Here is a 25,058-nt window from a genome sequence, read left to right as displayed (position 1 = left end):
GAAGAAATGCGCTTAAAATCACTATATGGTGGCTTTAGGGGAAGATCAGCTAAATATTTAGCTTCTATAACCAAAAGCAGAGCCAAAAACAATATAGGAGCAATTAAACAGGGATCATTCAGAACCACTACAAATAAAGAGATACAGAAGGTTTTTGTAGAATTCTTTAGGAACCTTTATACAGCAGGGACATTTAATCCAGAAGTTAAAAAATGTTTTTGGGAGAAAGTAAAATTACCTAAAATATCACAAGATATAATGGAAAGTATCAACACTCCAATTTCATTAAATGAAATTGAACAAGGGATAAAAAACCTTAAAGGCAATAAAGCTCCAGGGCCAGACAGACTACCGGCGGAATTCTATTAAATACTAGTAGAAGAAATAACCCCAGTTTTATATAACGTATACAATAGCTATTTTTTATATCAGAAGCAATGCTCTTCCGGCTTTGCAGCGTCCAACATCTCACTTATCCTTAAAAAAGATAAAGACCCAGAAAACCCAGCATCTTACCGCCCGATTGCATTGTTGAATATAGATTATAAACTACTTACTTCTATAATTGCTAATCGCTTAAAACCATTCATATCAGAAATCATCCATGATAATCAAACCGGATTTATGCCCGGGAGAAATCCTGTCAAAAACATCCGTAAAACAATGTTGATAATAGAATAAATGCAAAATAAAATTAAGAAAGATACAGGTCGTGAGATGTTGGACGCGGCAATCTTAGCTGTTGATGCTGAGAAAGCCTTTGATTATATCAGCTGGGATCATTTATTCACTACATTAGAAAAATTTGGTTTTAAAGACAATATCATAAATTTAATAAAAATCTTATACAAGAACCCAATGTCAGCGGCAGTAGTCAATGGATTAACGTTGGAAAAGTTCAGGCTACAAAGAGGGACGCGACAGGGTTGCCCCCTGTCCCCCTTGCTATTTAATCTATCAATAGAACCTTTTGCAATTCGTTTAAGAGACTGCCTGGCAGGAATCCAGATTGGTGATCAAAAAATGGTACTTTCTCTCTATGCAGATGACCTTTTAGTATATTTAAGTAATATTGAAAAAACACTACCAATATTATTGGCAGAAACGCAGGTATTCAGCGAGATATCAGGTTATAAGATTAATTATGGGAAATCAGAGTTGTTATGGTTAAAAAAGCCCTTGAATTTTAAAGGGCCATTACCCTTTAAAGAAAAAGCACAGATTAAGTATTTAGGTATTATATTGTCTAAATATATGACGGAGTGCTACGAATTAAACTATCCTAGAATATTCAGGGAATGCCAAAGAAAATTATTAATGTGGTCTAATCTCCCTATATCTATAACAGCTAGAATAATGCTAATAAAATCTGTGCTATTTCCCAAAATTCTATACTTGTGTCAGAATATTCCCATACTACTATATAAAAAGGACATTAGAGATTTTAATAAACAATGTACCCAATTTATTTGGGCCGGGAAAAGGCCACGGATAGGGCTAGACAAATTACAACTTAACAAACTAGCGGCTGGGCTGGATTTCCCGAATTTAGAGATGTATAATTTAGTGACCACACTTAAGTATGCAATGGACTGGATAATGTCCAAAGACTATGTGACAATTGGTAGTTTAGAAAACTACATGGCCGAACCATTTAGGTTGGGTACACTTTTACACTGCCCTATAAATAGAATACCTAAGAAAATTGTAAAAATGATAATTTTTACCAATACTATAAAGGCATGGCAACAGGTTTGCCACAAAGTACAGGTTAACCCATTCTGTACAAATTTCCTCAGCATTTGTGGCAATCCCGAATTCCAACCTGGTATATCACAAGTAGTTTTCCATCGGTGGAAAAGGAAAGGTTTAATGTTTATTAGACAATTATTATCAGAAGATTTGACAGTTAACTCATTCATAAACCTAGCTAGAATTTATGACCTGCCGAAAAAAGATTTTTTCGCGTTTCTACAAATATGCCACTTCATTAACAGTTTACGAATTAAATACAACCCCAATTGGTCTATGGGGATTTTAGATAATATTATTAAGCTGTATGAAAATGGCAAGATATCAATCTCAATAATCTACAAAGCAATCAATTCACTTAATAATGAAGAGCATTTGCAGGGGATAAAAGAGAAATGGCATAGAGAGTTTCCAAATTTAACGACAAATGAAATAGGTCAATCTCTGAAGTTGACTTATAAATTTTGGGTCCCAACTAACTGGAGAGAGTCACACCTGAAATTGATCAGGAAAGTATATATAACTAATAGAAATCTAACTAGGTGGTATGGGACTACATTAACCTGCCCGAAGTGTAACGCAGAGGAAGCAGATATTATTCATTATTTTTGGAGGTGCCCGAAAATTAACCAATTATGGAGACAAGTTAATTATTGGATCAAAAGGAAGCTTGATATTGAATTTGAGATTCAAATATTCCATGTCTTTATTCTAGTAAAATATTCAGATAAAGTTAAAGAGAACGATTTAATTAATACTATAATTTTTATAACTAGAAATCTAATCTTGAAGGACTGGAAAGGGACAAAAGACCCCAAATTGGTGGCATGTAAAAATGGAGTGGTTAAACACTGTATGTTAGAACATTATGGTTCACGAGAGCCAGCTAGTCCGCTAGAAGAAGTTTTTTTTAAGAAATGGAAAAAGTTAATTCTATCTTTACCGTTGCATACACAAATCCAACTGACAGCCCCTTTCAGGAATACAGAATATGTTATGATCAATATTATAACAGGCTTATTCCCTCCAAGCTGGGGCGGAATGTAAAAGTGCTAGAGAGAGCGAGAGAGGTAAGGGATGCAAGGTTTTTTTTTTTTTTTTTTTCTCTCTCTTCCCCCCCACCCTGCCATCTCTTCAAAATGACAGTAAGACCGAGAGGATAATTTATGATTACAAATTTTGGCGGTTTTTTCTTTCTTTTTCTGCATATACTTAATATTAGAAGAAGGTTATGTTTAAGACACTAGATGATAAGTCACTGGTGTCTTTCGCTAGGGGAATTATGTTAACTCTTGATATAATCATTAATCCTTGTACTATTCAGAGCATATTTATTTATGGTACTATAAGAAGTATATTTTGGATCAGATTATTTGTAAAGGTGAACAATGAAGAATGTATATTTTTTCTTTTCTTTTTTTTTTTCTCTTGCATTTATTAGTAAATATATTTTGGATCAGATTATTTGTAAATGTGAACAATGAAGAATGTAGATACTTTTTTTCTGTATGTAATTCTGGAAATTGGTACCAATAAAGCATTTAAAAATTAAAAAAAAAAAAATGTCTAAACAAAATGGTATAGCTGCACTTATGTTTGCTGCCTGGTTGTCAGGGTGCCATGAATCAGACTGAGACAAGAAGTGCAAAAATAATCACACCTTTATTAATAGCAAAAAATAATAAAATGTCCATAAGTCAAATAACAAGCCAGGAGTCAAAACCAGAACTGGTAGTCAGACGAGCCGTGTCAGGAGCAAAAGCAAATAGACGAGCCGAGTCAGGAGCCAAAGCGAGTAGTCAGACGAGCCGGAATCAGGATCAAGGAGAACAGCAGAGTTAGGAAACAAGCCAGGGATCAGAAACCAGAAGGGACGTCAGACAGCCAGGTAATACACAGGAACTGGATCTCACAAACAGGTCTGAGACAACGCAAGGGCAAACGCAAGGGAACAGAGGCCCTTTAAATAATAAGTGATGACATCACAATTCTGAGACTGCAACCTGTCTCACATGGATGATGTACACCAGTCTGGCCATAAAAGGGTGTGCAGGAAATGAGCAGCATCACACACTATGCACCAGAGTCAGCAAGAGAGGTAAGTAAAATGGCTGCCAGCAGCACATGGCAAACAAAGCAGGGAAAAACCCTGACAGTACCCTCCCCTCAACGACCCCTCCCCCACGGGAGGACAAAAGGCTTATTGGAGAAACGGGCATGGAAGGCACGGAGGAGGGTGGGAGCATGAACATCAGAGGAGGGAACCCATGAACGCTCCTCTGGACTGTAGCCCCTCCAGTGAACCAAATACTGTACGCGGCCCCTGGACATACGAGAGTCAATAATGCTGCTGACCTCATATTCTTCATGGTTGTCAACAAAGATAGGATGGGACGAGGCAACCCAGTTGTAAACCGATTACAAACCAATGGTTTCAAGAGGGAGACATGAAAAACATTTGAGATGCGCATTGCAGGAGGAAGGTCAAGAGCGTAGGCCACAGGATTGACCCGTCGGAGTATTTGAAAAGGACCAACATAACGGGGAGCCAGTTTATTGGAAGGCACACAAAGGTTCAAGTTGCGGGAGGACAGCCAAACCCTCTCACCAACCTGGAACTTTTGGCACTGCATAGAACGATGAAGGCAATCCTGAATCTGCACTCACATGGAACAGAGTTGCCGGAGATGATCCTCCAAAGCCGGAATACCCTGAGACATAAATTAATCTGCCAACAAGGATGGTTGAAACCCATAATTCGCCATGAACGGGGATAACTTGGAGGAAGCATTAATAGCACTATTACGAGCAAACTCTGCCCAAGGTAACAGTTCAGACCAATTATTGTGGTGATCTGAGACATAGCAACGGAGGAACTGTTCCAGAGCTTGATTAGACCGTTCCGCAGCCCCATTGGATTGAGGGTGATATGCCGAGGAGAAGGAAAGCTGGATCTCCTTTTGAGCACAAAAGAAATGCCAAAATCTGGAGACAAACTGGATATCCCGGTCTGACCATATCTCCTTGGGTAACTCATGTAAATGGAACACCTCCCGGGCAAAAATTGAAGCAAGCTCCTGAGTGGTAGGCAGCTTCTTCAAGGGAATGCAATGTGACATTTTAGAAAAACGGTCAACCACCATAAGGATAACAGTATTGCCATTAGAAACAGGGAGCTCGACAATGAAGTCCATGGAAAGATGTGTCCAAGGATGCTCACCATTAGCAATAGGTTGAAGAAGACCCACAGGAAGACTTTGAGGAGTCTTATTCTGTGCACAAACTGAGCAGGAGGCAACATATGCAGCAACATCAGAACGAAGACCTGGCCACCATAATTGTCAAGTGACAGACCAAATCATTTGGTTCTTGACTGGGTGACCTGCAGCTTTAGGATAGTGGTAAGTGTGCAAAAGTTTAGTTAGAAGATTCTCAGAAACAAAACACTTACCACTAGGTTTCTCATTGGTTTGTGCAGCCAGGATCTCCTCCCCCAAGGGAGAAGTCAAATTAGTATGTATGGTAGCCAAAATATGGTCAGGAGGTATGACTGGAGTAGGTACAGACTCCTCCTTGGACAGAGGCAAAAATTGTCAAGGTGGGTATCAGCCCTAACATTCTTACTACCAGGCAGGTAAGAGACCACATAATTAAACAGAGACAAAAATAGGGCCCATCTGGCCTGTCGGGGTGACAAACGTTTTGCTTCAGATAGATAAGTTAAATTCTTGTGGCCAGTAAGAATGAGCACTGGTACACTAGTACCCTCGAGAAGATGCCTCCATTCCTTGACTGCCAAAATTATGACCAGTAATTCCCTGTCGCCAATTTCATTATTGCACTCCGTGGAGACAATTTCATAGAGAAGAAACCGCATGGATGCAAGGAACCATCAGGCGTAGGACATTGAGACAAGAGGGCACCTACTCCAGTCTCAGATGCATCGACCTCAAGAATGAAAGGCAGGACAGGGTTAGGATGAGCGAGAACTGGAGCAGCAGCAAAGGCAGTCTTAAGACTATCAAAGGCCTTAATGGCAATAGGTGACCAATGGAGTGGATCATTCTCTTTACGGGTCATGTCTGTGATAGGTTTGACCAAGGAAGAAAAGTTTTTAATAAACTTTCTAAAGTAATTGGCAAACCCCAAAAAACATTGAATAGACCGAAGACCAACTGGGGGGAGGCCCACTGCAGAACTGCAGGCAACTTGTCAGGATCCATGGAGAACCCTGCAACGGAGATAACATAACCTAGGAAGGTTACTTGAGTCTGATGGAACTCACATTTCTCGAGTTCACAAAAGAAGCCATTCTCACGTAATCTCAGAAGAACCCGTGTAACATCAGAACGATGAGCCTCCAGTGTGGGTGAGTGTATGAGGATGTCGTCTAAATACATCACAAAACACTGTTGCAACATATCTCGTAGGACATCATTAATACATTTCTGGAAAACAGCAGGAGCATTATATAGGCCAAAGGGCATTACAAGATACTCATAATGCCTGCTCCTGGTGTTAAATGCTGTTTTCCATTCGTGGCCCTCCTTGATCCTAACGAGATTGTACGCTCCTCTCAAATTAAGTTTAGAAAAGACTGTAGCTCCCTTGAGGCGGTCAAAGAGTTCCGTAATGAGCGGAATTGGGTAAGCATTCTTAATAGTAAGACGATTAAGACCCCTATAATCGATGCATGGTCTTAACTCGCTACCCTTTTCCTTCACAAAGAAGAAGCCAGCCCCTGCAGGAGAGCAGGAGAGCAGGATGATCCCCCGTGACAGAGCATCGGCAACATACTCCTCCATAGCACAATTCTCCGCAACAGTCAGAGGGTAAACCCGGCCCCAAGGAGGAATGGCTCCGGGTTGCAGGTCTATGGCACAATCGTAAGAGCGGTGAGGAGGCAACGTACCAGCACGCACCTTGTCAAAAACGTCTAAGAACTCTCGGTACTCCTCAATTGGCAATTGAGATACTGAATAAGTGCACAAGACTTTAACTGGTTTCCGAAGACAAGTGGAAATACATTGCGGAGACCACAACAAAATTTCGGACCTGCGCCAGTTGAGACTGGGATTGTGCTTTTGGAGCCAGGGATAACCCAGAACAACTGGAAAATGTGGAGAATTTATTACCTGGAACTGAAGGGTTTAAAAATGAAGAGCCCCAACAGCCATGGATAACGGAGCGGTTTCATAAGTAATGAGGGCAAAACAGGAATGGAGTGCTTTGATACAAAAGCACTGTCAATGAAATAGCCCGCAGCACCGGAGTCAACAAGAGCCTGGGTGACTATGGAGGAGTCCACCCAGGAAAGGACAACTGTGACCAAAGGTTTCTCCTTTAGCGGTTCCAGGACGAGGATAAACCCCCCCAAGGTCTGCCCCCGACAAGACCTTAGGTGTGAGCGTTTTTCCGGCCATGTAGGACAAGACTTCAAAAGGTGGCCCTGTAACCCACAATAGAGGCAGGGCCCCTCCCTCCTCCTAAAGGGCCTCTCCGCCATGGAGAGACCCGTGAATCCCAACTGCATCAGCTCAGCAGTACCTGGTGACTCAGGACCAGGAGACATGGGAGGAGAGGGAGGCATGGGTGTTAACGAACACTTAGGAGACAACGGAACAGGAGACTTCCGCAAGCACTCCTTGAAAGAGGGCCTCTCTCTGAGTATGATGTCAATTAGGATAAAAAAAGACACCAATGCCTCGAGATCCTCTGGTAAATCTCTGGCAGCAACTTCATCTTTAATCGCATCAGATAGCCCATGAAAGAAGGCGGCAACAAGGGCTTCATTGTTCCAACCTACCTCTGCGGCAAGCGTACGGAACTCAATGGCATACTAAGCAACAGATCTTTGGTCCAAATGTGCAGTGTGAGTCAGCAGGGCTTGCAGGGCTAGTGCAAATTGATCCAAGCGGTGATCCTGTTCATCCATCCTGGAAATTATGGTAGGTGAAGGTGGATTATTAGCACCATCAGGATTCATGGCCCTTGCGTAATGTTAGGGTGCCAGGAATCAGACTGAGATGAGAAGTGCAAAAATAATCACTCCTTTATTAATAGCAAAAAATAATAAAATGTCCACAAGTCAAATAACAAGCCAGGAGTCAAAACCAGAGCTGGTAGTAAGATGAGCCAAGTCGGGAGCCAAAGCGAGTAGTCAGATGAGCCAGAATCAGGAACAAGGAGAACAGCAGAGTCAGGAACAAGCCAGGGATCAGGAACCAGAAGGGACGTTAGACAGCCAGGTAATACACAGGAACTGGAACTCACAAACAGGTCTGAGACAACGCAAGGGCAAAGCATACTGAACAGAGGCCCTTTAAATAATAAGTGATGACATCACAATTCTGAGACTGCAACCTGTCTCACATGCATGATGTACACCAGTCTGGCCGTAAAATGGCGTGCAGGAAATGAGCAGCATCACAGACTATGCACCAGAGTCAGCAAGAGAGGTGAGTAAAATGGCTGCCAGCAGCACATGGCAAACAAAGCAGGGGGAAAACCCTGACACTGGTGGATATCGGAACAGTTTAAAACCATAAGTGTGCAGAGATTACATTTAGAAACTAAGTTTAAGGAAATGAATGTAATCTATAAATATAAAAGGAGTCCTAGCTGACTGACTCATCAATGCCCAGCTCAAACCATTTAACCTAGGAACGTGAAATTTGGAAGGTACATTGTTTTTATGACGTAAGCACCCACTAAGGAAGGATTTTTGGAAATTACGTCCCTAAGGGGGTGAAAAAGGGGGGTGAATTTTTTTTGTGAGGATACCTATATCTCAAAAACTAAACATGTTACAGACGTGAAAACTGATATTTAGATTCTTCTTTATAAATAAAGAAACACGTGTTTTACCATTTCCTGAAAATCCACTTAAGGGGGGTGAAAAAGCGGGGTGATTTATGAGGATACCTATATCTCAAAAACAGAAGATGTTAGAAAAGTAAAAATTATAATTTAAAATCTTCATTATAAAGTAAGTTTACATGAAGTGCAGAATTATTAGGCAAATGAGTATTTTGACCACATCATCCTCTTTATGCATGTTGTCTTACTCCAAGCTGTATAGGCTCGAAAGCCTACTACCAATTAAGCATATTAGGTGATGTGCATCTCTGTAATGAGAAGGGGTGTGGTCTAATGACATCAACACCCTATATCAGGTGTGCATAATTATTAGGCACCTTCCTTTCCTTTGGCAAAAATGGGTCAAAAGAAGGACTTGACAGGCTCAGAAAAGTCAAAAATAGTGAGATATCTTGCAGAGGGATGCAGCACTCTTAAAATTGCAAAGCTTCTGAAGTGTGATCATCGAACAATCAAGCATTTCATTCAAAATAGTCAACAGGGTCGCAAGAAGCGTGTGGAAAAACAAAGGCGCAAAATAACTGCCCATGAACTGAGAAAAGTCAAGCGTGCAGCTGCCAAGATGCCACTTGCCACCAGTTTGGCCATATTTCAGAGCTGCAACATCACTGGAGTGCCCAAAAGCACAAGGTGTGCAATACTCAGAGACATGGCCAAGGTAAGAAAGGCTGAAAGACGACCACCACTAAATAAGACACACAAGCTGAAACGTCAAGACTGGGCCAAGAAATATCTCAAGACTGATTTTTCTAAGGTTTTATGAACTGATGAAATGAGAGTGAGTCTTGATGGGCCAGATGGATGGGCCCGTGGCTGGATTGGTAAAGGGCAGAGAGCTCCAGTCCGACTCAGACGCCAGCAAGGTGGAGGTGGAGTACTGGTTTGGGCTGGTATCATCAAAAATGAGCTTGTGGGGCCTTTTTCGGGTTGAGGATGGAGTCAAGCTCAACTCCCAGTCCTACTGCCAGTTTCTGGAAGACACCTTCTTCAAGCAGTGGTAAAGGAAGAAGTCTGCATCCTTCAAGAAAAACATGATTTTCATGCAGGACAATGCTCCATCACACGCGTCCAAGTACTCCACAGCGTGGCTGGCAAGAAAGGGTATAAAAGAAGAAAATCTAATGACATGGCCTCCTTGTTCACCTGATCTGAACCCCATTGAGAACCTGTGGTCCATCATCAAATGTGAGATTTACAAGGAGGGGAAAACAGTACACCTCTCTGAACAGTGTCTGGGAGGCTGTGGTTGCTGCTGCACGCAATGTTGATGGTGAACAGATGAAAAACACTGACAGAATCCATGGATGGCAGGGCTTTTGAGTGTCCTTGCAAAGAAAGGTGGCTATATTGGTCACTGATTTGTTTTTGTTTTATTTTTGAATGTCAGAAATGTATATTTGTGAATGTTGAGATGTTATATTGGTTTCACTGGTAAAAATAAATAATTGAAATGGGTATATATTTGTTTTTTGTTAAGTTGCCTAATAATTATGCACAGTAATAGTCACCTGCACACACAGATGTCCCCCTAAAATAGCTAAAACTAAAAACAAACTAAAAACTACTTCCAAAAATATTCAGCTTTGATATTAATAAGTTTTTTGGGTTCATTGAGAACATGGTTGTTGTTCAATAATAAAATTAATCCTCAAAAATACAACTTGCCTAATAATTCTGCACTCCCTGTACATACACCTAATGTCAGTAGTTCTCAAGATATGGATATCACTAAAAATAATTATACTCTTTTTTTTCACATTTAACAGTTGAGTCATAATAAATAATTACAATTTAATATTAAACTAATTGCCAACAGAATATTTTTCACATCTGACAGTTGAGTCATAATATATAATTACAATTTAATATAAAAATAATTGTCAACAGAATAATTAATAACATATTTTTAATGTGCCAGACGGACGCCACATATTCCTATAATCAAATGTTACATAACATAATCATGTTACAGATGTAGAATTGGTATTTAGATTCTCCTTTAAAAAAACAAACAAAAAAAAACGTGTTTTACCATTTCCCACCTAAAGGGGGTTAAAGGAGGGGGGGGGGGTGATTTATAAGGATACCTACTGTATATCTCAAAAACTGAAGATGTTACAAAAGTAAAAATTATCATTTAAAATCTTCATTATAAAGTAAGTTTGCATGCCAAATGTCTTGCTCCTAACATCAGCGGTTCTCAAGATATTGATATCACTAAAAAAGGGGGGCAGGGTGATTTATGAGGATACCTATATCTCAAAACCCAAACATGATACAGATGTGAAAATTGGTATTTGGATTCTCCTTTACAAATAAAGAAACACTTGTTTTACCATTTCCTGAAAATATACTTAATGGGGGTGAAAAGGGAGGTTGGTTGTATATATATATATATATATATATATACAAAACTTGTGAATCCTCAGTCTGTTCAAGATTCTGCCTTCAACTTTGACAGGATTTGAACAACTATACTGTGACTGACACTGCTATAAAAGGATCAAAAGAACCAGTCTTGGAACAGTTTGTTATTTGTTTGAACAATTCCTACACTCTAAGACTACCTCATATTATGCCTGTTATATTTATGCTTATAGTTTTCATATAAATTGTAAAATTGTCTAAGAAAATACATATATATTTTATTTTAGTTGTTAATATATTTTCTTGGACCATAAGGTTGCCTGACATATTTAAGCCATATTATATTTTTATTATATTATCCCCACATAGTTTATGCTAACCATTTAATATGTTTTCTCTAAAAGCCTGTGCATGTTGTTTTTTGACTGTAATGCTTATCTGTTTTTGCTATTCTAATATATTTGTTTCCCAAATAATTAATAAAAAATAAGGAGATATCCACAGAATGATAATTCTACTAAAAAAATTGATTATTAGCCTATCGGCTAGATTTAGAGTTTTGTCGGTAAGGACCCGCGTAGCTAACGCCGGCTTTTTTCTGGCCGCACCATAAAAAATAACTCTGGTATTGAGAGTCCACATAAAGGCTTGCGTTAGGCTCCAAAAAGGGGAGCGTAGAGCATATTTAACGCAGCTTCAACTCTCGATACCAGAGTTGCTTACGGACGCGGCCAGCCTCAAAAACGTGCTCGTGCACGATTCCCCTATAGGAAACAATGGGGCTGTTTGAGCTGAAAAAAAACCTAACACCTGCAAAAAAGCCGCGTTCAGCTCCTAACGCAGCCCCATTGTTTGCTATGGGGAAACACTTCCTACATCTGCACCTAACACCCTAACATGTACCCCCGAGTCTAAACACCCCTAGCCTTACACTTATTAACCCCTAATCTGCCACCCCCGCTATCGCTGACCCCTGCATATTATTTTTAACCCCTAATCTGCCGCTCCGTAAACCCGCCGCTACTTACATTATCCTTATGAGCCCCCTAATCTGCTGCCCCTAACACCGCCGACCCCTATATTATATTTATTAACCCCTAATCTGCCCCCCACAACGTCGCCTCCACCTGCCTACACTTATTAACCCCTAATCTGCCGACCGGACCGCACGCTATCATAATAAAGTTATTAACCCCTAATCCGCCTCACTAACCCTATAATAAATAGTATTAACCCCTAATCTGCCCTCCCTAACATCGCCGACACCTAACTTCAATTATTAACCCCTAATCTGCCGACTGGAGCTCACCGCTATTCTAATAAATGTATTAACCCCTAAAGCTAAGTCTAACCCTAACACTAACACCCCCCTAAATTAAATATAATTTTAATCTAATGAAATTAATTAACTCTTATTAAATAAATTATTCCTATTTAAAGCTAAATACTTACCTGTAAAATAAATCCTAATATAGCTAAAATATAAATTATAATTATATTATAGCTGTTTTAGGATTAATATTTATTTTACAGGTAACTTTGTATTTATTTTAACCAGGTACAATAGCTATTAAATAGTTAAGAACTATTTAATAGCTAAAATAGTTAAAATAATTACAAAATTACCTGTAAAATAAATCCTAACCTAAGTTACAATTAAACCTAACACTACACTATCAATAAATTAATTAAATAAAATACCTATAATTATCTACAATTAAACCTAACACTACACTATCAATAAATTAATTAAATAAAATACCTATAATTATCTACAATTAAACCTAACACTACACTAATCAATAAATTAATTAAATACAATACCTACAAATAACTACAATGAAATAAACTATCTAAAGTACAAAAAATAAAAAAGAACTAAGTTACAAAAAATAAAAAAATATTTACAAACATAAGAAAAATATTACAACAATTTTAAACTAATTACACTACTCTAAGCCCCCTAATAAAATAACAAAGCCCCCCAAAATAAAAAAAATGCCCTACCCTATTCTAAATTACTAAAGTTCAAAGCTCTTTTAACCTTACCAGCCCTGAACAGGGCCCTTTGCAGGGCATGCCCCAAGAAGTTCAGCTCTTTTGCCTGTAAAAAAAAAAAAACATACAATACCCCCCCAACATTACAACCCACCACCCCACATACCCTAATCTAACCCAAACCCCCCTTAAATAAACCTAACACTAAGCCCCTGAAGATCTTCCTACCTTATCTTCACCATACCAGGTTCACCGATCGATCCAGAAGAGCTCCTCCGATGTCCTGATCCAAGCCCAAGCGGGGGGCTGAAGAGGTCCATGATCCGGCTGAAGTCTTCATCCAAGCGGGGCAGAAGAGGTCTTCCATCCGATTGAAGTCTTCATCCAAGCGGGATCTTCTATCGTCATCCATCCGAAGCGGAGCGGCAGGATCCTGAAGACCTCCGACGCGGAACATCCATCCTGGCCGACGACTGAACGACGAATGACGGTTCCTTTAAATGATGTCATCCAAGATGGCGTCCCTCGAATTCCGATCGGAACAGCCAATAGAATGCAAGCTCAATCTGATTGGCTGATTGGATCAGCCAATCGGATTGATCTTGATTCTGATTGATCTTGATTCTGATTGGCTGATTCCATCAGCCAATAAGAATATTCCTACCTTAATTCCGATTGGTTGATAGAATCCTATCAGCCAATCGGAATTCGAGGGATGCCATCTTGGAGGACGTCATTTAAAGGAACCGTCATTCGTCGTTCAGTCGTCGGCCAGGATGGATGTTCCGCGTCGGAGGTCTTCAGGATCCTGCCGCTCCGCTCCGGATGGATGACGATAGAAGATACCGCTTGGATGAAGACTTCAATCGGATGGAAGACCTCTTCTGCCCCGCTTGGATGAAGACTTCAGCCGGATCATGGACCTCTTCAGCCCCCCGCTTGGGCTTGGATCAGGACATCGGAGGAGCTCTTCTGGATCGATCGGTGAACCTGGTATGGTGAAGATAAGGTAGGAAGATCTTCAGGGGCTTAGTGTTAGGTTTATTTAAGGGGGGTTTGGGTTAGATTAGGGGGTATGCGGGTGGTGGGTTGTAATGTTGGGGGGGGGTATTGTATGTTTTTTTTTACAGGCAAAAGAGCTGAACTTCTTGGGGCATGCCCCGCAAAGGGCCCTGTTCAGGGCTGGTAAGGTAAAAGAGCTTTGAACTTTAGTAATTTAGAATAGGGTAGGGCATTTTTTTATTTTGGGGGGCTTTGTTATTTTATTAGGGGGCTTAGAGTAGGTGTAATTAGTTTAAAATTGTTGTAATATTTTTATGTTTGTAAATATTTTTTTTATTTTTTGTAACTTAGTTCTTTTTCATTTTTTGTACTTTAGATAGTTTATTTCATTGTAGTTATTTGTAGGTATTGTATTTAATTAATTTATACAATACCTACAGTAGTTGTTTAGTGTTAGGTTTAATTGTAGATAATTATAGGTATTTTATTTAATTAATTTATTGATAGTGTAGTGTTAGGTTTAATTGTAACTTAGGTTAGGATTTATTTTACAGGTAATTTTGTAATTATGTTAACTATTTTAGCTATTAAATAGTTCTTAACTATTTAATAGCTATTGTACCTGGTTAAAATAAATACAAAGTTACCTGTAAAATAAATATTAATCCTAAAACAGCTATAATATAATTATAATTTATATTGTAGCTATATTAGGATTTATTTTACAGGTAAGTATTTAGCTTTAAATAGGAATAATTTATTTAATAAGAGTTAATTAATTTCGTTAGATTAAAATTATATTTAAGTTAGGGGGGTGTTAGTGTTAGGGTTAGACTTAGCTTTAGGGGTTAATACATTTATTAGAATAGCGGTGAGCTCCAGTCGGCAGTTTAGGGGTTAATGTTTGAAGTTAGGTGTCGGCGATGTTAGGGAGGGCAGATTAGGGGTTAATAACTTTATAATAATAGCGGTGCGGTCCGCTCGGCAGATTAGGGGTTAATAAGTGTAGGCAGGTGGAGGCGACGTTGAGGGGGCAGATTAGGGGTTAATAAATATAATATAGGGGTCGGCGTGTTTAGGGGCAGCAGATTAGGGGTACATAAGTATAACGTAGGTGGCGGCACTTTGCGGTCAGCAGATTAGGGGTTAATTATTGTAGGTAGCTGGCTGCGACGTTGTGGGGGGCAGGTTAGGGGTTAATAAATATAATATAGGGGTCGGCGGTGTTAGGGGCAGCAGATTAGGGGTACATAAGTATAACGTAGGTGGCGGTCGGCAGATTAGGGGTTAAAAATATTTAATCGAGTGGCGGCGATGTGGGGGGACCTCGGTTTAGGGGTACATAGGTAGTTTATGGGTGTTAGTGTACTTTAGAGTACAGTAGTTAAGAGCTTTATGAACCGGCGTTAGCCCAGAAAGCTCTTAACTACTGACTTTTTCCTGCGGCTGGAGTTTTGTCGTTAGAATTCTAACGCTCACTTCAGACACGACTCTAAATACCGGAGTTAGAAAAATCCCATTGAAAAGATAGGATACGCAATTTACGTAAGGGGATCTGCGGTATGGAAACGTCGCGGCTGAAAAGTGAGCGTTAGACCCTTTTTTTAATGACTCCAAATACCGGAGGTAGCCTAAAACCAGCGTTAGGAGCCTCTAACGCTGGTTTTCACGGCTACCGCCCAACTCTAAATCTAAGCCACAGTTTCTTAAATCTCACTCCACAGCTGATACTAGTTTAATGACTCTGATGTTATCAAATTTTAATCGTCTTGCCCTTTCACCTTCAAGACCTATTTATCATATTTCCCATCCTTCTATTTCTCCTCAGTTTGTTGCACTTTTTGTTGCTAGTGTGAAAAAGTTTGATTATTTACAAGAATGGTATATTAATGCTTCTCATCTTATTATTCCAGGATATGGTGGGGTACCCCATACAGAAAAGAACATCTGTCTCCTATGCAGTATTGATTTACTTTCTTCTCCTGCAGGAATTCTACATGATGATAAACAAGTTCCTTTGGTTATGTCAGATAATATTTTATCTTGTGATACAAGTAGCACAGTAGATTTCTCTAATGTTTCTTACCTACCTGCTACTTTATTAGTTAATCATTTGAATCCTTTTGATTCTGTATGATTATGGCAATGTATGGACCATGGTATTTCCCAATTTTCTGTTCATATTAGTATATTTGTACATACTACTACTTCACTTCCTTTGTCTAAACCTATACCTACCTCCTTATATAAACCTTTTCATGAAGGTGATCCTATTCAGGTACGTTTAGATTCTGCGACACAAGTTGTTTATGATGTTGAATATCGTTTAGTTACTTGGCATCTTCAATTGTCAAGGTTGATGCTTTCTACACAATATTCAAACTGCACTCCCTTTGTGTCTTTACACGTAAAATCATTCCAATGGTGGTATCATGAAAATTACTGCAAAATGTTTCTTTTCGATCTAATCATAGACCTAGGAGAGATGTACTTGCGATGAGATGTACTTGTCTTGGGAGCATATGGTAGCATGATTGGCTCTACTGCACAAATAAATTCTGAAATATTAAGTTATAAATTAGCAAATCTTGCCTCTCATGCAGCTACAGGCTTAGATACTCAATATGGAATTAACAATAATATTGCTAATCTCCAGCAACATCAAACTTATGTTATGGTGGATATTACTAATATTATTAAAGATACATTTAATGTTTTAGTAAATTAATTATATAATTTTACACATGAAACAGCCTGGGCTATGTTATGCTCTCAAGTACAATCTGATCTATCTACTGACTTAAAGATTCAACTTCAAAGTTTATGGTCTGGAAAGTGGCCAGCTTCTTTAAGTTTAGCAGCATCTAAGTCAGTTACTAATTTTACCATGGCACATCTTTTATGGTGGGAAGTAATTTTATCTGAATTTTGTATGATTCATACATTAATTACTTGGTCTGGTAAAAATACTATTATTTATCGCTTAGCGACAATTGGTCTTCCTGCTAATGGTTCATTACTGTTTCCATTATTGTCACATCAATGGGTGTCGCATAACATTGATGAATCAAAATGGACACTTGTTGATGTATCTATCAGGCCCATTTATCAAGCTCCGTACGGACTTGAAGGGCCGTGTTTTCTGGCGATTCTTTAGACTCGCCAGAAACACAACTTATGAAGCAGTGGTCTAAGACCGCTGCTCCATAACCCTGTCCGTCTGCTCTGAGCAGGCAGACATGAATCGCCGGAAATCAACCCGATCAAGTACGATCGGTTGATTGACACCTCCCGTGCTTGGCGGCCGATTGGCCGCGAGTCTGCAGGGGGCGGCGCTGCACCAGCAGCTCTTATGAGCTGTTGGTGCAATATTAAATGCGGAGGAGCGTATGCTCTCCGCATTTAGCGAGGTCTTGCGGACCTGATTCGCAGTGTCGGATCAGGTCCGCAAGCCCTTTGATAAATTGGGGCCATTGTGTCATTCCAATGCAAATTCGTTTATCTGTTCCCTTTCATAATTCTATACAACTAATGAAACATGTTGGGAAAATCAAAAGTCTTGTACCTTACAAAGTAATTTTAATGTACTTAGACCGGTATTTTATTTAGGATCTGACAGAGTTTGTTTTCATTTATTAATTCTGATACTTTTATATTCCAAACACAGGATAATGTATTTGCTAGTTCTCATGTATTACCTGGTACCTGTGTAATACTATTCCACTTAAATATATTGCATCATCTAATTGGAATTTTAACCATGCCCCAAACTCTTAATATTACTTTAAATTTAACATGGGGACCATGTTAATGAATTTTTCTGTTTATAATTTAACTTTGGGTATGGAATCACAAATGAAGAAATGGTTAACTGATTCTACTATAATTTTCTTCCTTGTTACAAAATCTAAAACATGTTTCTGTAGATACTAAAATTACAGTTGAACATGAACAAGAATTTTAAAATCAGCTACTTCTAGTATTTTACAGGATGCAAATATATCTTGGTGGGAATCTGTATTGGATATAGTAGTACAGCAACTCAATTTTTAATTTTATTTACACCCTGTTATTGTTTTAACTATTGTTCAAATTTTATGTTTATTTTTATGTGTGGTTGTATTTGTTATCAAAGCATTTAAACAAAAAAATTGTTAGACAACTTACTACCCTGGAACATCTTAATTCACAACGAAAACGTTATATTCTGCTTATTCAGTTTCGCTTGATACAATTAGGCTTCCTAATCCAATTTGACTGACATATAGAAAAATTTGATATCAATATTGTATACTTATACTTCTTTTATTTTTTTAGGATACTCCTATCTCTCTCTTTTCTTGGTGTCTGGATGGAATTCTTTTGATTTGCACTTGGGCTCTTCTGAATTGATCTGCCTGACTACTACTGGACATGCCTGAGGCCTTGTGACAAGTTTACCTATGGTTGCTGTAATCGTTACCTGCAACTAACTGTCATCTACTTGTTTCACCCTATGGTTCTTCCTTGGCCTTTCAGTGGTTATATACACTATTGTTCCTGTGTGTAAGCACTATGAAGATTACACATGTTGTATTCTTGCTGGAACTGCTCCTACAGACTTTATTGCTTCCATATTCTGCCACAAATGTATCTTACTACTAAGGTAGTTCTAAACTGAAGTTTTTCTGCAATGACGCTGCTATTGATTTGATTCCTTCAATCAAGACTGAACAACTTTACTTATGAACTATGTAATTGTTGGAACATTCTTTACTGTAGTGTATGACATCAAATCCACTGTCTATTGTTTGAAATATGTCTGGTATATGTCTGGTAGTTTCTTCTGTGTTGGCCCTTAGTGTTTTAATCATTGGATTGTGTCTGACAAAAAGAAAAGAAAGTGGGGGGAATGTGGAGTTATAAAATCATGATAGAATAAATTATAAAATCATGATTAGAATAAAATATACAAAGAAGAATTACACATTAAATATGTTCTTCATAGATAAAACATTTAGATATAAAATAAAATATAGAATATGGAACAAATAGTTATAAATGAATTAACTAAGATAGAATTAGTCAGAAGTTAGTTTAGTAATGGGTTGAATTCTGTTTTAAAGACAATGTATTTAGAACTGTGACATTTACATTCAGTTGCTGTTGTCATTCAAAACACCTATACTGCTAGCAAGACATAGTATATTAACACTCTAATGCACTGCGCATGAACAAGTTAAAATAGTATTTTCTATATGTCAGCAAAAATTATTAAAGGTCTTTTAAGGGAAGTTTAAATATACAAAGATAGCCTTTTCATATATGGTATGCTTTGATTTCATTGGCTTAAAATGTGTATATAAGCTTTACATTTGTATGAGGCTATTGTTATCTTCTGCCTTCAGATCTCAAGGTATGTATTAATCGTACAGTGATTAATAAATGATTTATGTCAACAAATATTTGATAAATATGAGTATTAATTTAATCTGTTAGATAACTCAGATTAAATATTTGTCTATAGTTAGGGTTTTCCTGTCTAACCAAGGCACATAATAAGTCATAGGGCTCCATGTACTAAAGCATCATTTGCTCGCCGACAACGTGGTCTGCTCGACTCGCTCGAACTTGCAGCTAGCGAGATGTTGCCCGCCATATGTACTAAAAAACATACAAAAAAAAATCTTGCGTCTAATCCACATCGAGCACAGGCATACGATTCGTACATATGACGCCTTGCTAGTCGCGAATGTACTATTATTTGCTTACAACTGTCAGTCATGTTTGTCCAACGTGACTGTAGGTGTCAGAAACGTCACATTTGTCGCTGGAAACATTTTGCTACACTATATAAAGTATAATTTCTCAATTTTGTCAGACTACATAATTTTCTGAACCTGAAGCTTTACTGACTTTTATTTTTATTGATAAATTAAGTATGGCTACTTCTCCGATTGAATTTACAGACAAGCAAATCGAAGAATCCACACTTCTCACACCCAGCAGAACCTGGTCTTGTCGATAAGGTTCTAGACTCGTATGACTATTTATTTGGTTGTCGTGCGAAGCAAACTACGAGTGTCTGGGACTCGGATCAGCGATGCTGTGAGTGCTCAAAGGACCTTGGAAAAAGACGTTGAACAGATAAAGAAACGGTATCATATAACGATGATTAAGCGATTTGCCAAAGCCAAATTGGCAAAAGAAAAAAAACTTCTTTCCCGTGCTACCGGAGGTGTGAACAGCTTATGTTTCAGATCTGACAGATTACGAGCAGAGACTGGTGCAGAGTCTAGACCCAGAAGTAATCGTCGGTATTACAATGATTGTGATAGCGACCTAAGAGTAAAACATCTAATAACTATAATTAATTAGTAGTATTTTAATTGAATGATAATCATATTGTAATTATCTAGTAGAGTCTGTTTATCCAAATAGTTATTTTAAATATATTTTGTCAAATACATTTTTTATTGGCAACAAATTTGATTATGTAAAATATAGGCCTATTCCAGCTAAATTTTTCTATAGCTTTCTAATTAACTTCTGTTATCTAATTTACTTCATTCTCTTGATATCCTTTGCTGAAATGCATATCTAGATATGCTTACTAGCTGGTTGCACATAGACGCCCCGTCTGATTGGCTCACCCAATTCTACATTATATTTTCTATCTGACTCATGAAAACATATTTTGGTGTTTAATGTCCCTTTAATACTTAGGCATCAAATCAAACCAAGCTCAAACCACTAGTATAGCTATGTGAGCTCTGTATTAAATTAACGTTTGAAGATACAGTGACTCTATATTTGTATCCTAATTTGACATTTAATAATATATTTGTTATAAATGTATAAAAATGCACACACACACACACACCAGGGAGAGGCAGGTACAGGAACGCTTCTCTCCATTGCAGTACATGGGTCAAAGGAAAAGCTGTGCTGCAGCGCCACCTGTGTTCTGTCAATATATTAGCAGCAGAAATTGGTACCAATAGGAGGCACCCCTCTTGATGCCTCCTAGCAAGTGAAGAATATATAGATTAATCAGAAGGAGGATGCAGTGAGCAGGGGCATGCGACACAACTGGAAACTGAGGTAACCTAAGAACAGATGACACCAAGCAGAAGAGTAAAGTAGTATTCTACAGCTCTTGTGATTCACAAATTGTGTTCAGATACTACTCATTAACGGGGGGGGGGGGGGGGGGGGGGGGGCTCAGTAAGTGAGCATAACCCAATACAGACAGGAAGTCAAAGGGTCAATTCAAATCCATAATTTAAAACCCAGAGTTTGAAGTGTGCAATGTCCACATTATTTAAACTAACATTTTTGACATTGAATATTGCTAAGCCTCCCTTTTTCATGGTTAAACCTTTAAATATGTTATGTCTGTTCAGTCAGAGGATGCAGTATCTATTTTTATTTTTCTCTGCGTCTCCATTTATTTAATGACTGCTGTTAACTTGTAATTCACAAATCAATTGAAAGCTGTTGCATTGTGTTTTTAATATGTGCTGCTTTTATACAAGTTTATATTAATAAAAGGAGATGAGTCATTTAAAAAATATATGTAATTTTTGCAGTTAAATGTTTTTAGAAATAATGCCACTGTAAAGTAACTGGTTAAACACATAGTCAAAGGGAGACATTTAAAATTAAAACTTCAAGATTGAGGTAGAGCAATTATAGACTTTTCTAGTTATTTATATTTTGAGAATTAACATCAACTGTTACTGGCCCCATGTCAGCAAATCAAATTAGTTTTTGAAAGGAAATATGAAAGTCATAATTACATTTCCATCATTCAGATAGAAATTGCACAAAAAAATAAATAAATTAAACTTTCTATTTTACTTTTATTATTATGTAATTCATTCTTTTGGTATCCTTTGTTGAAGAGCATACCTAAGTGGGATGTGCACGTGCGTTTCTTGAACACCATATTGCAGCAGCTGTGTTGGCAGTATTGATAACTTGTCCTTTATGTAAAATGTGTATGGTAAATTATTTCTATTTTATTAATTAAAGTAGTGAGTAGAGAAGAGATTGTGGATCATTCTAATTGCTTAGTACTGGCACTGTGCCCCAGATTTGTATGAGTGTGTATGTGAGCAGAGTGTGTGTGGGTGTCAGTGAGCAGAGTATGGTGTGCTAGTTCTCCAGGTATCAATAAATTTCCAATGAGCTGGTGCTTTAGTGCAGTGTTTCTCAACAATGGTCCTCAAGTACCCCCAACAGGCCAGGTTTTCATTATAGCCTGCAGTGCACAGGTGAAGTAATCAGCTGATCAGTAACTCAGTGGTTACTAACTTGCTCTCAACCCATCACCTGATTATGTCACCTGTGCACTGGTCCAGCTATCATTTAAACCTGCCCTGTTGGGGGTACTTAAACTTAGAAATGCAGATACGCACAGCGCTACAGTACATTAGCACACTGCAGCTACACATACACTACATATACACTTATACCTGCAGATACACACACACTAACATAGCATACACTTACACATGCAGATACACCCTCATACTAGAATAGATATAGACTTTATACATGCATATACACACACACTATACATCTGATATTCATAATACATGAAGATATTCAGTTATACATTGCATATACTCACAATTCTTATATTTAATTTATACACTACATAGCATACACTTATACATGCAGATACACCACTCTACATAGCATTATCACTTACACAATCCAGATACACCCTCACACTACATAGTATAGACTAATCCATGCATTGTAATCTTGTCATTAGATTGTTTTTACAGTGGGATTAATCATTATTTGTCTACAATGCTAGTATTAAAATAACAGTCTAGGACGTTGGCAGCTTACATAAAATAATAGTCCAGATGGATGTGGATTCTTAAGCCTGTCAGTGACAGGGTCCGTTGCTGAAGTGTTTGAAGCTTGTTTCCCTGGACAGGAGGTGACGTCAGAATGGGCGTGCCCTTACGCGTTTTCGTGAATTACATTCACTTCATCAGAGGGGTATGAATGATGAAGTGAATGTAATTCACGAAACATGTAAGGGCATGCCCACTTCTGACGTCACTTCCTGTCCAGGGAGACCAAGCTTCAAACACTTCAGCAACGGACCCTGTCACTGACAGGCTTAAGAATCCACATCCATCCGGATATTGTAAGCTATCTAGAGCTCAGAAAACCACAAGGAATCCTCATCTAGCTGTATTTACAGCAGTTCATGTAACTATTTATTACAGGTTTTCCATCATAAACACCAACTTATCCACCTGAACTTGAGCTTTTCAGCGCTCAAAACCACCACAAGGAATTTACTTTCAGCTGTACTTACAGCATCCTATACCACAATATCACTAATTTTTATCAGCTAGCTGTTTTTGCACCAGCCCTGATTAAAAAAATTCACTACCGGATTTAAAGAAATATACTATATTTCATCTGCTCACCTATTTCTGTCCCTGATCTGGACTATTATTAAAGGAGGATTTCTGTTTATCATTTTTTTATTGGACATTGGGAAATAAGTGTTTTTTATTTTAAATTTCACTTGTGTCCTTGCAATCATCATTATACTCATCTCATGAGTGCTGCAGATTAATATCCACAATTGATCTCATAGTATGTTAACTGAGCACTAATTGTTTGCATACATAAAATTTATACCATACTCCAGAGAGGAGAAGCCTTTCAAGTATAAAGAAGGGGGAAAAGAAATAAACAGCACAAGGAAAAGAATTCCAGCAAAAAGAATTAAAGTGTCTCTACCTAAACTCCAGAGAGGAGAAGTTTGTCTGAAATACCAACATATTTCTACTCCAGGGGATATCAAGATTTCCACCTGCTAAAAGTTTTCTGCATACCAGCTGGGAAACATCTTTACCACAGATAGGGATTACATCCCTCCATGCTTCCAACATACCTCACATGTTTGAGGTTAAACAAGGGTGAGCACATTTAAATCTCACTTTTAGTTTTTGATTGCCTAGTTACTGACATACTGCACCCATAATTTGGTTTTGTTTTTCTCCATTCTATGTGCGCTGAACTCTGAAACTCAACTATATATATATAGTATATATATATATATATATATATATATAGATATTTATTTACCAATTATATATATATATATATATATATATATATATTATATATATATATATATATTTACCAATTTTTTTTCTACCGAAGAATCATCAAGGAAGTAATTTTTAAATATGGTTGCTGTAGACCCAGAGTTACCTGAAGTAGAGGAACAGCAAGCCAGGGATTGTGGTAGTGAGACCCCAGAATATTTGAATGAGATGTTGGATGCACAACTAATGGAAATACATCAACCTGTTCCTGAGGAATCTGAAGTTCAGGAACCTACAGTGCATGAAAATATAGAGCCAGCAGCACAACAAGATCAGGCAAGACCTGTGGTACTTGGCAACTCTGAAATAGATGGACAGATGGATGATGTGCGTCTCAATGAAATGATCTCTCTTGCTAGACAATATAGGGTGGATCATAGAGAGTTACAAAATGTAATAATCACACACCTGGACCGAAGTTCATCATTAGCAGAAAGACAGTTACAATTAGACCGAGAGGGGTTTGATTGGCAGAGGCGAATGGATGAAGAACGCAATGAACAGATCAATCGTTCTTTACGCCTCGCAGAACACACACTCAATGCTCTTCTTTCCATTATTAGTAAAGGAAAGGGACCTTCAGACCCCAATAGGCCAGTACACGATTGATAGCCTTAAATTGTTTTTATATTTATACATTTAATTCACACTGTTTTTGTGATTTTGCACTTTATTCATTTTGTATTTTTGTTACATATAAATCGTTATTTTTGAGTTACATTAATATATAAAAAAAAATTTATTTAAAGAGAATTTTTTTTAATAAAGTTGAAAAAAAACAAGGACTCCAATTTTTTTTTTTTCACAAAAACCATTTTTTTTATGTTTTTTTTAATAAAACTTTTTTATTACCTTGTAAAACAAATTTGTAGTTTATAAAATACATCAACACCAGAATTTTTTTTTCAATTTTTTTTAAAGGTTCATAAC

The sequence above is a fragment of the Bombina bombina genome, chromosome 4 (genome assembly GCF_027579735.1).
Source record: "Bombina bombina isolate aBomBom1 chromosome 4, aBomBom1.pri, whole genome shotgun sequence".
NCBI lineage: Eukaryota > Metazoa > Chordata > Amphibia > Anura > Bombinatoridae > Bombina > Bombina bombina.
Note: the sequence above shows the minus strand (reverse complement) of the source record.